The sequence below is a fragment of the Oryctolagus cuniculus genome, chromosome 13, assembly GCF_051225735.1.
Source record: "Oryctolagus cuniculus isolate XC-2025 breed Fujian yellow rabbit chromosome 13, ASM5122573v1, whole genome shotgun sequence".
Taxonomy (NCBI): Eukaryota; Metazoa; Chordata; class Mammalia; order Lagomorpha; family Leporidae; genus Oryctolagus; species Oryctolagus cuniculus.
This window is the reverse complement of record NC_142879.1, coordinates 48,782,836-48,795,573: the sequence shown is the minus strand read 5'-3', so window position 1 is coordinate 48,795,573 and position 12,738 is coordinate 48,782,836. Positions and strand designations below refer to the sequence as shown.

General features: G+C 50.9%; 2 long non-coding RNA genes across 2 annotated transcripts; both read left to right on the top strand.

Annotated features, from left to right (window-relative positions):
* The first annotated feature begins 258 nt into the window (after positions 1–258).
* On the top strand, positions 259–5,291 carry LOC149122588 (uncharacterized). The gene is made up of 3 exons (XR_016219700.1): positions 259–658; positions 2,056–4,370; positions 4,874–5,291. It is a non-coding gene; the product is annotated as an uncharacterized LOC149122588 (long non-coding RNA).
* Positions 5,292–8,353: 3,062 nt separating this feature from the next.
* LOC149122587 (uncharacterized) lies at positions 8,354–12,056 on the top strand. Its single transcript, XR_016219326.1, has 4 exons — positions 8,354–9,502; positions 10,043–10,119; positions 11,132–11,173; positions 11,775–12,056. It is a non-coding gene; the product is annotated as an uncharacterized LOC149122587 (long non-coding RNA).
* The last annotated feature ends 682 nt before the right edge of the window (positions 12,057–12,738 follow it).

Sequence of the window (12,738 nt, the reverse complement as noted above, 5' to 3'; positions counted from 1 at the left end):
CCCTGCCCCCGACCCCGTTTCTAAGCACCTTCTTGTCTGGTCATTTGTGACCGAAATTACCAAATGCCCGGTTTCCCTAACCTCCTCCTAGGTGTGCACATTTCCTATTAAACGCTGCAGAGTAAGACATTTGCTCAAATGCACAACTTCCTATGAGAAACACGAGGGGCTTCGATGAAACAAAGTCCTCATTTATGCCCTGCCTCTCTGGAGTCCTGTTTCTAGGGTGATTTCATGCTCAGACCAAAGGCAGACATCACCTCATTTGACTGTCACGTGGGCCTCCTGCTCACCTTCCCGCTCACCAGCCTCAGTCTGCTGCTAAGAACTCCTTCCTGACCAGGGCTGCTCAGGTGTCACAGCTGTCAAGGGCTCTTTGAAAAATAAACTGACCAGAGAATCACACTTTCCCTTCATAATTCCTGAAATTGGGAAAAAGAATTCATGACGCATGAAATCTGAAATAACAGGATTACTTCCTAAGCAATTAAATACTTAACCATTTGAACCCTAAGGATGGGAAACCCAGCCAAGTACCTTCCACATAGAGCAGTATGTGAACAAGGTGATAGTGTAACTTCTTCTGATTGCATGCACTTTCCGTCCGTTTTAAACAGAGTTCCGCTTACAAGCAGTAACTTGTGAAAGGTCCACACAGGTAGGAATCTTTATCTTCTTTTTATTTTTACTCAAAGTCTAGGTGCTGTCTTTAAAATGATATCACTCTTTTTTATATATATATATGTGTGTATGTATGTATATTATATATAATATATGTTATATTATATATATACTATATTATATATATATATATTGCTGCAAAATCCCAATCTCGCTAAAAAAAAAAATGCATCCACGTTCATCTCTGCTTGCTTTGCTGGTTGCTTGCCTGCACTTGTCAGCGCATGCTAACTTTTCTTCCTGTCATCTAAGTTAGTCTTTTCCCCCTGAGTTTTAATGCATCTCCACTAGGAAAAAGTGATCAAGTTATCTGAAGGCATTTAAAAAATGTAAAGTGTTATCACAGGGCAAATGAATAAGCGCTATGCGTATGGAGCAAGCAATTAAATCACAGTTAAACCCATTGCCCCTGACCTCGTGGCGCCGGCTTGGGGGTAGCTAGAGGTGGAAATTCTCTTCCTTGTGTTTTCTGTCTTTAGCTGCAACAGGACTGTTTAGCCCATAAACACTAACTGCTCCCTCCGTGTGCTATGTGATCTTTGCTGGCAGGTCTGCCTCTGAAGCTGGCTTCTCTGTGCTGGGCTGAACCGCAGCTGAGAACGCCCTGTGTGGGACCGGTTATGCCATGGGCTTACTTCCGCAGACTCTTCTGAGTCGCTTGTCAGACACTTTAAAGCTTCGTGAGACTCCTAGAAGTCTTTTGCCTGTTTGCCCCTGATTTCCCAACTGAGCCCACGAGGCACCCAAGGGTGAAGGGTTTCTCTGGCACCTCACGGGGAACCTCCGGCTACAGTGGTGCTTGGAATTTCGTGTCTACTTCCCAGCTTTTGAATCTTGAGAGAGGAACGTGCTCCCTGCCTTTAGGCCAATGAGTCCTATTAACCCAGGAGTTGATGTTACTATTCCAATCTAATCATAAAGGTCACTTCCAGTAATGGGAAAAGGACACATTTGCATATATCTTTGGCAGCCCATTGTCCTGTGAACATCGCCCGGAGCCAAACAAAGGCTTCCTCCTGCAGCGCAGTCATGGGGGACTTCAGGATCCTTATCTGTCTTGATGGCCCTGAATAAACAGGCCCCTGTCACTGTATAAAATATGACCGTCAACTCCAAACAGGTCTGTGTTACTCTAAATGCCACAGGACCAGTGTGTGTATTGGGGAGAGAGAGAGAGAGAGAGAGAGAGAGAGAGAGAGAGTGTGTGTTGGGGTATATTTCATCAAAACTATGATGAACTATAGCCAATCGCCCCTGCCATGGCTCTCTCTGTAATCCCTCATTTTAAAGAGAGGGGAACACGATGACGTGCATCGGCGTCGAGGTGTGTAAAAAGTGCACAAGCGCATATTGATGATGGCCTGTTTCTAGCAGCTTGTCCGTGGTTGGCGGCAGAAAAGCAGCTCCTGGCAGATGAAAGATGAGACACCAGCACCTTCCACTACTTTCAGGAGCAGCTGTGTCCTGCCCCGCAGCCTGGGAATGCGGGCCATGGGCTGCACTCCGGTTCCCGCCAGCTTTCCACACCCAGCGGCTTTCCCACATCTATTTCGTCCCCGTCTCCAGGCTCCAGGCCCTGTGTTAAACTTGAGATCCGGGGAAGGGCTGGATTGGCTGCCAGCGCTGGAAACTTCTCACCATGAATGCTTTTCCTAGGGTTTTGGCGGCGCCTGGAATACCAGCAGAGTGAAATCCCACTGGCGAGAGAAAATAAAACCGTAACATAACTGAGTTGGCCCTGAGTGGTGCTTTACATGTTCTGCTTGCTCAAGATTTATGTTAAAATCAACCTTGCAAAAGAGGCTTTTAAAACAGTCTATCAAGTGGCCAACGTTTAAATAGCTCTTTCTTTCCTATCCAGGGACAGCTGAAAGGACAGGAACAAACGGGCACCGCCGGCATTCGGAGATGCACAGGCCGGGGGCAGTTTCACGGGGCCGCTTCTCACCTCCCTAAGATCTGAGTCCTCTGCTGCCTCCCTCTCCTCCTCTCTCCTCATGTCTCTCTTGCCGATGCTCCTCCTTTCATTCTTATCCTGTATTCTTGCTGTCTAGCACTCAAGAGGGTCCCAAGGGAAGTGACCAAAGTCACTGAAACTTGTTTGGAAGAGCCAGAACCTCGTTTGGAAACGCTCTTTTCACTCCATAGTCCCCTCCCAAAGCGTCTGCCACATCCAACATCATCAAGGAGCTCCCGGACCACTACCTGCCAAGTGTCTCCTGTTGAGCCAGCCAGTTGTCACTATGCTGCCATGCCCTGTCCCCACGTCAGCTGACCACGGCCAGGCCAGTTCTGCCTGGGGGTTGAGTCTCTTCAGCACAACTCCTTGTACCCCTGCCTCACCCCCAGGGAGCCAAGCTCTGCCACCAGTGACTGCTTCCAAGCTGGCTGGAGGGAACCCCGCTGCACGCACAGCTGAGCAAGAACACACACTCCCGAGTGGCCACTGACACTCTCAGTCTCCTGTTGGGACCACTGCTGAGGAAAAATGCCCAGCACTCATGAAGCCCCTCCGTGTGGCTAGGACAGACATGAGCAGAATGGGGATGTATCTCCAATGAGAAGCTGGCTTAAGGGACACCAGCAGTGCCGGCTGCATTCTCCTCCTCCCCCTTCCCTCCCTCTCTCCCTCCTTTTCTTCCATCCTCTCTTTCCTTCTCTTCTTTTCAGTGCCTCCTGCTCTGTGCGAGCGCAGGGGAGAGGGAGATCAGGGCAGGTGGTGAGGGTGAGAGAGAGGCCAGGCCAGAGGCTGCACCACCTCCCAAGGGAGCCTTGCCCGGGACTGACCGCTGGACTCAGGATTCTGTGCAGGCTCCAGATCCCGGCATGGACCATGGACTTGGGCTTGAGCTCATCGTGTTCTACAAGCGCTCTCAGGGTTTACAAGTGAGGGCGGTGGTGATGACCATCAGAATAAGAGGCACCTGGAGCTGCTCCCGACTCACAGCAGCTGCCTGTACGCCCCGCGCTCTGAGCCAGCAGCAAAGCCTACCTTGCCTGATGAGGTCTTCACAGAGGAGGGGGCTCCTGCTGTGAGGACAGAGGACAGTTACTCCCCGGGAATCTGGCAGGTCCCGGAGCAGAAGCTTGTGTCTTTGCAGGACAGAGCAAAACCCCATCCCCCCTCTCACCCCCTCCAGTCCAGTGCCCGGCTCCAGGGGGCTTACCCCTCTGCCAAGGAATCTGAGAGCCACGGGGTAGAACCATGCCCAAGCCTTCCCCTCGGGAACCAGGGACCCGAGCCCAGAGAGTCACAGCTCCCCGTGTCTAGGCTGTCAGTGGCTGTCGGAGGAAGCGTCCTCAGAGCACAAGGAGCAGGTCGATGTCAAAGGCGGGAAACCTTGCCACAAGGTCTGAGAGCAGAGAAGGAAGGCGCCTCCCCCGTCAGTCTCGGCAGCTGCAGCGGCTTCAGAGCCTCTCATGGGCTATCAGAATCCTTTCCTGAAGTGGTCACATCATCACTTTTACTACCTTGTTAGAAATACATAAATAAGTGGCTTGTGAAGCAAAATTCAGTCCCACCCCCTCCTGTGATCCCAGGAAGTTCTCATGTTACAGGCGCAATCCCTCCGCCTTCTGGAGTGGACCCGTGTCAGCACGCGAGCAGCGTGGTGTAGAAGCAAACCCTCTCCCCACGAGGCGCCTCCACCGCCTTAGGACGCATCAGATCCTTCCCGGCTCCCAGAACTGTAAGAAACACATTCTTTCCTTTATAAACACTGGGTCTCAGGTTCTCAGTTATGGCAGCAGAAACTGAACGAAGGTATCCAGCGATCATTCTAGGCCCCTGCCCAGTTGGTCTTGGGTGCCTCTGGGCAGTGTACTGCAGATCTCCAGCAGGGACCCTGTGCCCTCACGGGGAGCTGACCACACACGCACCCATCTTTCAGCTCCGTGACCATGAACTCCGCTACTATCAGCAATACCTTCCCCTCCTCACCCCGCCCCTAGCCATCCAATTGCTGACAACCCAAGCGTCCTGCCCAGTCACTGCTACTCACTAGAGTCCCCAAGCCCCCTCCCTGGTGCCCTCCTGCCATGTCCTTCAGAACCCAACCAGAGTCCTGGCACAGGGTCAGTGGCTGACAGATCCATTTGAATGAGTGGATGGCCTTGGTGGGCACTGAGTGGGCAAGGTGGAAGCCTCAGTCCTGCTTAGCCCTACTTGGGATTGCTCTTTCATGGTCTGCAGGCACGTGGATCACTGGCTTCCTTGCAAATGAAGGCCAAGGCACCCAGGGAAAAAGGATCCAAATGAGTTGATGCAGTGTGTCTCATCAATTAGAAAGTAAATTAGGGGCCGGCGCTGTGGCGCAGCAGGTTAAAGCCCTGGCCTGAAGTGCTGGCATCTCATATGGCTGCCAGTTCTGGTCCCAGCTGCTCCCATCCAGCTCTCTGCTATGGCCTGGGAAAGCAGTAGAAGATGGCCCAAGCCCTTGGGCCCCTGCACCCACGTGGGAGACCTGGAAGAAGCTCCTGGCTCCGGATCGGATCAGCTCCAGCCATTGCGGCCATCTGGGGAGTGAACCAGTGGATGGAAGACCTCCCCCCGCCCCCCACCACCGCTGCCTCTTTGTAACTCTCTCTCTCTCTCTCTCCCCCTGCCTCTTTGTAACTCTGCCTTTCAAATAAATAAATAAATCTTTTTAAAAAAATGGAGTCTTCAGATTTATTTGTTCTCTTTTTAAATTTTTATTTACTTATTTTCATTTTACTTGAAAGGTAGAAAGGCAGAGAGAGAACTTCCATGTACTGGTGGTTCCCTCCCCAAATGCCCGGAATGGCCAGACTGAGCCAGGCTGAAGCCAGGAGCCTTGAACTCCATCTGGTTCTCCCACATGGGTAGCAGGCCCTCAAATGCCTGTCTCCCAGGGTGGTCTCTCGCAGGGTGAGCATTCGCAGAAAGCCGGGCTGGAATCGGAGGAGCCAGGACTTGAACCAGACACTCTAATAAAGGATGCAGGTGTTCCATGCAGCAACAGAAACTGGTGCGCCCAACAGCTGCGCCCATTTGATCAGCCTTTCAGCCAGCAAGCAATTCTTTCTCTGTGCTGGGTCCTGAAACCAAAAGATGGGGAAACGCCCTCCCTGTCCCCGCTCCTGCCACTGAACTTAGAGTTGAGAGGAGACAAAAACAATCACCAGAGCATAACAAGGACAGATGTGCACAGGGCACGGTGATGGGGGGGGGGGGTGGCGCAGGGAAGCCAGTGCAGCTGAGAAGGGCGGGGCCCCCAGTCCCAGAGCTGCTCACGTGAGGCAGCGTCTGAGGCCAGAACTGAATGTGAGGCCTTGGGCCTGGGGCAGGAGGGGCTGCCTGGAACAAAGACCAAGAGGCTTGTTGGGTGGACTTCAGAAGCGGGAGAAACCCAGGAGAATGGCTACGATTCAAAAGCCCAAGTGTCGGTGAGACTGCGGAACACCAAGAATTCTGAACCAATGGGCAAGGGAACGTAAAGTGGTACGGCAGCTGCTGCACCGTTTGCAAGAACCTTTTTTTTTTTTTTTTTAATTTTATTTGGAAGTCAGAGTATGTGAGGGGGAGAGAGAGAGAGAGACAGAGAGGGAGAGACAGAGAGAGAGTGATCTTCCATTCACTAGTTCACTCCCCAAATGGCCTCAATGGCCAGCTCTGGGCCAGGCTGAAGCCAGGAGCCAGGAGCTTCCTCTGGGTCTCCCACATGGGTGGCAGAGGCCCAAGCACTTGGGCCATCCTCCACTGCTTTTCCCAGGCCATAAGCAGAGAGCTGGATTGGAAGTGGAGTACCGGGGACACAAACCGGTGCCCATGTGGGATGCCAGTGTCACAGGCAGTGGCTTTTCCTGCTATGCCACAGCACCTGTCCTTTGCAAGATTCTTATACAGTGAAACAGATACTGCCATGCAACACAGCAATTCCACTCCCAGGTACTTAGCTGAGGGAATTTAGAACACACACTCACACAGAGACATATACACAAATGTTCCCGAGAGCTGTACTCAGAATAGCAAAAAATGAGAACTCAAATGCCCATCAGCTGGTAAATGGATAAACCAAAGGTGATATTGTCTGCACAACGGAATGCTACTCAGCCAAAAAAAAAATACATATTCAACATGAAAAGAAGTATCAAAAGCTTTAGGGTAAGTGAAAAGAAACCAGCAAGCCGATATGAAAGACTACTTACTTTAGGATGCCATCCACAAGAAATTATTAAAAAAAAAAAAAAAAGGCCAAATCGAAACTACAGTGGCACAAAGCAGATCAGTGGTTTCTAGGGGCTGGGGCCAGGGAAAGGGGGTGGAGATCAAAGGAACATGAACAAACTAATTTGTATCCTGATTGGGGGCAGGGGGTAGGGGGTACGGGATACATACATCTGTCAAAACTCATTGACTACAAGGAGCATTCGTGCATTTTGGTATGCAAATTACACCTCAATAAAGCTGGTTACAAAAAAATGGGGAAGGAGAAGTGTATCTGCTAAGGCAGTGGACTATGTGCAGGAGGCGCAGGAAATGGGGAGTACTTCTGCCCTGCCTCTGACGGGGACCGAGCCTGACCTCCAGGGCCGGAGAGGGAGGACAGCAGGCATGGCCTCCCCCACCCCAATGCTCCTCTCCAATGCCCATGGTGCGTGCCAGCCCCCAGGCGCCTCGGGGTGCCGTCACCAGCATGCCGAGGGGACGTGCTCAGTTACTTTTGTGCCCTTCACTTGATGCTCATCTGCCTGCACAGAAGCCCGAGGGCCTGGTTTGGAAGCAGCTCTGAAAGCCAGTGAGGCAGTGATGGGGTGAGGAGAGCACCGTGCGAAAGGCCTCATGGCCACTGTCCCCTCACTCGCCTCCTGGAGTCTCCGAGAAGAGCTGAGTGGATCCAGCTGTGCCCAAACCCCTGTTGTCAGCAACAGGGACAGAAAGTCTCCCCAAGCCTTGGGATGGGATACAGCTGAAACACAGAAGCATGTAAAATACCAGCCCACCCCTAACCCGTGTTTTCCTGTGTAATTGCTACTAATTAAATACTCAGTGGAAATGTCAGCTAGGTTTACTTTTCATGATAATGATGGCATTGTTTGATGAAAATGTTGGGGCATTTGGAGTGGTCACAATTCGTACTTATCCACTTGCTGGTGAGGGTCCAGGCAGTGTGTGTGTGGGGGGGGGGTGCACACCTCCTCCAGCTGTGATGGGGTTGCCATGGTGCTCTTTTGCACCTCGTTGAGCACATCTTTGGAGCCCTGCTCCTCATAATGCGAACACACAAGCACAAGAGGGGTGTTGCTAATTTGTGCCTTCAGAATTCAGCAAGAACACGTGAAGATTTCTCCATTCGTTGGTCATCACAGTTTCATAAATAAATGGACTTCTCCAAATCCGCAGCCAAGCCTGGTGCGCTTCTCAGAAACTTGTAGCCAAACCTGCTAAACTTTGCTGAATGTGTACCTAGAGCTCAGGTCCAGGCAGAAACTCTGTTCTGGGGTGTTAAACTAAACCAAAGTACTTAATGTCCTCATCTCTGGAAAAGTCTACTATTAGAAGACTGAGCTAGCTGTTTTGAGTCCTTGGAGTCTCCCTCCATCTGCATGGCCCCTGAAGGGCCTGTGTCAACGACTTCCACCTATGTGAATGAGCCTAGCATTCTTTTTTTTTTTTTTAAAGATTTATTTATTTATTTGAACGTCAGAGTTACACAGAGAGAGGAGAGGCAGAGAGAGAGACCGAGAGAGAGGTCTTCCATTCCGTTGGTTCACTCCCCAAATGGTCGCAATGGCCAGAGCTGGGCCGATCTGAAGCCAGGAGCCAGGAGCTTCCTCTAGGTCTCCCATGTGGGTGCAAGGGCCCAAGGACTTGGGCCATCTTCTGCTGCTTTCCCAGGCCATAAGCAGAGAGCTGGATAGGAAGTGGAGCAGCTGGGCCTCGAACTGGCGCCCATATGGGATACCGGTGCTTCAGGCCAGGGCGTTAGCCCGCTGCGCCACAGTGCCAGCCCGGGGCCTAGCATTCTTAATGCCAGTTGTGGTTTGCATATTCTATAGCTATCTCCAGGAGCAAATTTCCTTTTTCAAGACTGACTGATTGATTTGAAAGGCAGAGAGAGAGAGAGAGAGAATCTTCCATCCTCTGGTTCACTTCCCAAATGGAAGCATAAGCTTGGAGTGCAGCACGCTGAAGCCGGAAGCCTAGAACTCCATCCAGAGTAGGAAACAGGGCAGCAGGGACTCCAGCAGTAGCTTAATACTATGCCACAATGCCGGCAAGACCCAAGGGAAACCTGTGCGCACGACATGTGGATTGCCAAGCGCTCCAGGTGGGCCCGAGAATGAGTTCTGCAAGTCAGACAGCTCTGCTTCCCGGGTGACTCAGGACTTCTAACGGCTCTGTCATCTGGCCACTGGGGACAGGTTTGTTAAGTCACACTGTGGTTTTTCTGCTTCTTCCTTGGCATTTGGAACTCGATGGTGCATCCGCTAATTTATTTCCAAACTAAAACATTTACCTGGGCATCATGAACTGTGGATCTCGTTTCTTTCAAGCTGGCCTCTTTGGGGGATTAATAAGCTGCCTGTGATTTTCGGTAAAGCGCTTCCACCTGCCACGTTCTTGCTATTTGTAGGGAACTTAACACCTCCTGAAACCCTTCGGCCCTTTTCACCTCTGTGATTGCTAAAAGCAGTAAGTGGTGTTCATACACACAGCAAATATTTATTAGAAACACGCTCCGAGAAAGCCACCAGAGAGGATACAAAAGAGGGACGTGAGGGAGGCCTACAGTGATTGGAGTTGGGCCAAGCGGGGCCACCCAGCTGCACTGCCGTCGGTTTGGAGGCAGTGTGCCAGGTAAGGCTCCACACCCCGATGTTTAGAGCACAGCTCCCAACACGGCCTGGCCAGGTTGTTCAGAAGATGAGAGGGTGAGGGGTGCCGGGTCCTCGCCCAGAGCTCGGCGCGTGATTCCTCTGGTTTAGCGGCACAGAGGACAGGCAGATGCTTCTCCCACTGGCGGCATGCGACGGCACATAATAAATGTTTACTGAATGAATGAGCGGGTGAATTAAACGGAGGTCCTTTCACTTCATGTAGAAGCTACTCTCTCTGAAATCAATGTGACATTCATTTTACAGTCCTGTGACACTTGAGCGTTATTGTTTTGAAGAAAGTCTGTGACAGAAAATGCTCTTATCTACTTGATCTTGGCGAGGGTGCGGGAAGAGTTCTGGGCTTTTACAAGAATTGCAAAAGAATTGCTGGGAGGTCTTCCAAACAGGCGAGACACTAAAATGCAATCAAGAGGGCACAGGAAGTCTCTTGATCCAACAAATGGTGGCTGCCGAATTAAAAACTGCAGAATTATGAATTATCTCCCTGTTCCTCAACAAGGAGTCTTCGGGGCCTTGGCAATGGTGACTTCCTCTCACGCCATGGGCACCATCCTCTCCACACTGGAAGGCGGCCAGGTGAGCGTTTAGAAAGGTGAGCAGTGAGTTTGTTTAAAATAAAACTTGTGTCAGAAAGGACACCGTTTCCTAACTCCTGTTTCTCCAGAAATAAAAATTTTAAAAAAGTCTTTGCAAATTGGTTTTAGAGCTGAATGCTGATTTTAGACATTGCAAATCCTGAGCATGCAGTCAGTGTGTTGACATCTTTCAGGAACAAAAGTACCAGGAAAGATGTCAGAATTAGAGAAGAAAGGCCAAAGGATAAACAGATTATATGGAGTGGCAGATCAGGCTATGCGGGGCGGGGGGTGGGGGGGAGGAAGAGAGGGATGGGTGGAGAGGGAGGGAGAGAGAGGGAGGATGGGAAAGAGGGAGAGAGAGAGAGGAAGAGAGAGGGGGTAGAGGAGTGGAGAGGGAAGTAGAGACAGAGAGGAAGAGAGAGGTTAGAAAGAGAAAGGGGGAAGAGAGAGGAAGAAAGGGAGAGAGAGATGAGGGAGGAAGAGAGGGCGTAGAGAGAGGGAGGGGGAGGGAGAGAGAAAGAGAGGAAGGGGGTAGAGTGAGAGAGGGAGGGAAAGAAAGGGAGGAAGGAAGAGTAAGGGAGAGAGGAGGGGTGGAGAGAGAGGGAGAGAGAGAAGTAGAGAGGAAGAGAGAGGGATGGGGAAGGAGGGGGGTGGGAGAAAGGGAGGGAGAGGGCAGTGGGGGGAGAGAGAGGGAGAGAATTATTGGCAAGACTGATTTGTGGTGCTTTAGACAGCACATGGATCAAATTAACTTCATGGTTCAAGGACATCCATCTGTTGAAGATACTGACTTTAAAAAAGATTTATTTATTTTGTTTGAAAGTCAGAGTTATAGAGAGGTAGAGGAAGAGAGAGAGAGAGAGAGAGAGAGAGAGAGAGAGAGAAGTCTTCCGTCCACTGGTTCACTCCCCAAATGGCAGATACTGTACTTTGAACAACTTCATAGCATGTTGAAAGCAAAATGTAACCTGTATCAACTAATTTGTATTTTTGGATATTTGCTTCCAAAGGTCCCAGGAAGCCACTCAAATGTTCAAGAACACTTGATCCAGGTAAGTTTTGGTAAGAGCTGAAGGAGTCCAGGTGAAATGAGAGGCCCTGGGCTAGACGTTGTGGCACAACGGGTTAAGACACTGCAACATCAGCAGCTCATCTCAGAATGTCGGTTCAAGTCCTGGCTGCTCCATTTCTGATCCAGCTCCTGCTAATGTGCCTGGGAGGGCAACAGGTGATGGATGGCCCAAGTCCTTGGGCCCCTGCCATCCATGTGGGAGACCCAGATGGAGTTCCTGGCTCCTGACTCTGACCTGGCCAGCCCCAGTTGTTATGGGCATTTGGGAAGTGACCTAGCAATGGAAGACCTCTCTCTTTCTCTGTCTTTCAAATAAATAAATCTTGAGAGAAAGAAAAGAGAGAGAGAGGAAGGAGGAAAGAGAAAGAAAGAAGGAAGGAAGGAGGGAAGGAAGGAGTGAGTGGAGGGAGGGAGGAAGAAAAGCAGGAGGAAACTGGAGGCTGCGTTTTCCACCACTTCTCGGGGCAGGAAGGAAGCAGGGCAAGCACTAACCTCGGCTTCAAGACAATGGACCATAACTGTTGGGCTCTCACAAAAGCAGGCACTGCTGACTTATTTTTTTATCTTGATTTTTTCCAAAGCGTATTTGCAGCAAAGAAACACGGGATAGCCAAAGACAGATTCCCCTACACTCAAGGCAAAAAGGGAGGAACTGCCTGCCTCTAACAAGGCGCTAACACAGGACGCCAGCCCACCTGCTGGTTTCCTGCGGGGTCCTGGAAAACCTGGAACAATCCAGCATTCTTAGCAAAACAGGTGTGTGTGTGTGTGTGTGTTGCATGGTGCGTGTGGTATGTATGGTGGGTGGCGTTTGTGTGTGTAGAGTGCGTGTGGTGTGTGATGTGTAATATGTGTGGTGGGAGGTGGAGTGTGTATAGGAGTATTGGTGTGCGTGTGATATGTGATGTGTGGTAGGTGTGGTGTGTGTGTGGTATGTGGTGGGTGGTGTGTGGAGTGTGTATAGGTGTATGGGTGTGGTATGTGATGTGTGTGTAGAGTGTGTGTGGTGTGAGTGGTGTGGGGTGTACGTGTGAGGTGTGGTAGGTGTGGTGTGTGTGGTATATTGGTGTGCATGGGGTGTGTGATGTGTGGTAGGTGTGAGTGGTGGGTGGTGTGTGTGTGTAGAGTGTATATGGGTGTACAGGTGTGTGCGTGGTGTGTGGTATTTGTGCTGTGTGTGGTGTATGTGATGTGGTATTGTGTGGTGTGTGTGTGTGTATGGTATGTGTGTGGGGTATGGTGAGTGTGGTGTGGTGTGTGTGTGTGCTGTGTGGTGTGGTTTATGTGTGGTGTGTAGTGTGTGCGTGGTGGTGTGGTGTGTGTGTTGGTTGTATGGTGTGTGTGGTGTGAGGTGAGGAGGGAGTGGCACAGGGCGAGCGGGAACGAGGCTTCTCATGCAGCCACTTCCCTCAGCTAACAGGTGAGCTCCGGGGCTGCAGCAAGTGCCCAGGGCCAGATTAGAACCAAACCAGAACCCCCTGTGCACGGGTTTGAAAAGATTCATTGTGTGGGCTGTGTGCATGTGCATCCACCAGCTATCACGTA